The sequence below is a fragment of the Elephantulus edwardii genome, unplaced genomic scaffold, assembly GCF_000299155.1.
Source record: "Elephantulus edwardii isolate Elephantulus edwardi_28Jun2011 unplaced genomic scaffold, EleEdw1.0 scaffold00017, whole genome shotgun sequence".
Taxonomy (NCBI): domain Eukaryota; kingdom Metazoa; phylum Chordata; class Mammalia; order Macroscelidea; family Macroscelididae; genus Elephantulus; species Elephantulus edwardii.
Window position 1 is genome coordinate 1,700,289 of NW_006399767.1, and position 3,311 is coordinate 1,703,599.

Sequence of the window (3,311 nt, forward strand, 5' to 3'; positions counted from 1 at the left end):
GGATAATCTGTTCTGCATACAGATTGAAAAGGTATGGAGATAGGATGCATCCTTGGCCTATGCCCTTCTCAATTTTGAACCAACCATCTCTGCCACTCTGGATACCTTTTCTTTCCTTCTCTATACTGAGGTTACTTGGTGTTGCTGTGATGCTGAATCTTTTGCCATTGGGTTGTCAAATGCCATAATGGTTTCCCATGGTAGACAGTGTTTGATGGAGCTCCCAGTTAAAGACATGTTTGGAAGCAGAAGTGGCATCAATTTTCTAAACAATATGCCTCTAAACTTTGATAAATGACCATAGTTATAGAAAGGGTTCATGCATTTTGTCCATAGGATGGCTATGAGTCCTGCTCGCCTCAACAGCAGTCAACAACAACTTGTCATTTTGCCTTAGCAAGCACTTCCTATATAATATTGAATAGAAGTAGTGACAGTGGACATCCTTATCTGGTCCCTGTTCACAAAGAAAATGCTTTTAGTCTTTCTCCATCGAGAATGATATTGGCTCTTGGTTTTGCATATATACTTTTTACTATGTTGAGGCTGTACAAACAACACTCTCAATACCAGCAGCCAGGAAATCAAAAGACAAATTGCATTGGGAAAGTCTGCTTTCAGGGACCTCTACAGAGTATTGAATAGCAACAATGTCAGTCTGGAGACTAAGGGATGCCTGATCCAGGCCATCGTCTTTGCAATTATGTGCTATGTTTCAGAAAGCTGGAAAATGACTAGGAATGATAGCAGAATTGATGCCTTTGAGTTGTGGTGCTGGAAAAGAGTATTGAATTTACCACGGACTATTGAAAAAAAAGATTCACCCTAGAAAGGATGAAACAAGGCTGCTCCTTGGAGGCAAGGATTCTGATGCTTCGTCTGACATACTTTGGGCCTGTGCAAGGAAGGACCAGTCCTTAGAGAGGAACATTATGCTTGGGAAGGTGGAGAGATAGCACCAGAGGAAAAGACCCTTGATGAGACTGATTAACACACTGACTGGAATAACGCAGGTAGGTATGTCAGAGACAGTAAGGGTGGTTCAGATAGAGCAGGGTTCATCTCTGTTGTACATAGAGTCTCTATGAGTTGCACATGATTTGACAACACATAACAAAAAACAGCAGTGTTGAGGAAATTCCCTTCTATTCCAATTTTACTGAGTGTCTTTATCAGGAAGAAGTATTAGATTTTGTCAAATGCCTTTTCTGTGTCAATTGCTAGGATCATATGGTTCTTTTCATTTGCTTTGTTAATATGGCTGTGTTAATTATGTTGATTGCATTCGTTATGTTGAACCATCTTTGAAAACCTGTTATGAATGCCACTTGATCACGGTGAACTGTGTTTTTTGATGTTCTTTTGTATTCTATTGACTAGGATTTTGTTAAGGATTTTTTCATCTATATTTATGAGAGATACTAGTCTGTAATTTTCTTCTTGGTATTATCTTTGCCTGGTTTTGGTATTAGAGTTCTTCTTGCTTCGTCGAATGACACTGGGAGTGTTCTTTTTCAATTTTTTAAAATACTTTAAGTAGATTTGGTGATAAATATTCTCTGAATGTTTGGTAGAATTCAGCTATCAATCCATCTGGTCCAGGACTTCTCTAATGGGGAAGTATTTTTATGACTTGCTCAATTTCTTCTTTTTCTTTTTCTAGGTTAAGAGATTTGACTTTTTATTCTTTTAACAAATTTTAGAGAGTAGAGAAAATAGGTTATTTACAAAAAACAACAGTATCTACAAAGTACTCAGAGGTACAAGTTTGGTGTCAGACTGAAGTACAAGCTGGACTCTTGTAAGCTGTTCTCAAAGAACATGGTTTTCTATTCTTTGCCTTTGGGTAGGTCTAAGATGCTTCTTCATCTTCAATCTTGGGAGCCAAATAATACTTTAAGTGTCCCATATCAGCAAGTTTATATTCTACAACAAGGGGGACATCAGCAGACATACTGAGTGTTACTGTGGCAGACAGCGGAGTAGCTTTTGTAAAGAAATTCAGGTATCTAAGCGCAAAAATGAGCTGAACTGGCTCACTCATATCTATGGTAACAGCCTCCTCCTCTTTATCAACATTACTTGTTTGTGACAATTTAATGTTTCCATTTCCAAGTTCTCCACTTGCAGAAAATTTCACGCCGTCTTTTGCACAGGAAATGACAACAGCATCTCCAATATGACTGAGATCTCGGCATATACGTGCAAATTCACCAGAAGGCATTTTTACTACACAGCTATACTCTTGTTCTGGAATTCCAAGTTGTTCAACATCTAAATCCATTAACTTCATTTTATAGTCAGAAACTTTTTCTTGGTTTGGCGCTTCAAACACCAGTGCCAGAGTGTCTGCGTTATCTTCAGCCCTCAGGGTAATGATGTCTTCGTTGCCAGCACACTTGAGGATTTTGGACATGCTGGTAAGGTTCACGCCCATGGCCAGGTTGCGGTTGCAGCGGTAGGTGTGGAAGCCCTCGGAGCGCAGAGTGAGCTGCACCAAGGACTCGTGGGACTAGTCCATGCTCTGCAGGTTCACGCCACTCGAGCTGATGTCCCAGCAGGCCTCGTTGATGATCCTTGAGCGCCTCTAGCACTTTCTTCAGGATAGAGCCCTGGACCAGGCGCGCCTCAAACATGGTGGCGGAGTCACAAAGACGCAGCTGCAGGCGAGTGAAGGGGAATGTCCAGCAGGTTGAGGCCTCTGGAGGGTCAGCGAGAACAGGAAGCCTGAGAACTAGACGACCACACCACCCCGCTGGTTCCGCAGCCGCTTAATGCCGCCGCGTCTCAGAGCGCGCTCTCCGGGGGTTTGCGCTGCGCACTCAATTTCTTCTTTTGTGATAGGTCTGTTAAAGTGTTCTACATTTGACAGTGTCAATCTGGCTAAGTCATGAGTTTCAAGGAATTTTTCCATTTCCTGTAGGTTTTCAAAGTTATCAGAGTATAGCTTTTCATACTACACTGATAATGATTTGATTTTATATGGTTCTTCTGTGATGTCACCTCTATCATTTCTTAATCAAGGTATCTGTGTCTTTATTCTTCTTTTGTTAAGTTTAGGAGTGTTTTGTCAATTTTATTGTCCCTTTCGAAAAACCAGCTCCTGGTCTTATTCATCATTTCAATTGTTTTTCTGTTTTCTATATCTTTGATTTTAGCTTTTGTCCTTATCATTTCTTTTCACCTAGAGGCTGAAGGATTAGATTGTTCTTTTCCTATTTAATGAAGATGTTGAATTAAGTCATTGCTCTTTTCTTTCTTTCTTTATTATATGTGTGTCTATTGTTATGACCTGCCACCTGAGGACTGCC

The 3,311-nt window shown here is 40.5% G+C and overlaps 1 pseudogene; it reads right to left on the bottom strand.

The window, feature by feature from the left end:
* Window positions 1-1,852: 1,852 nt before the first annotated feature.
* Window positions 1,853-2,636, bottom strand: LOC102853262 (annotated as a pseudogene).
* Window positions 2,637-3,311: the final 675 nt, after the last annotated feature.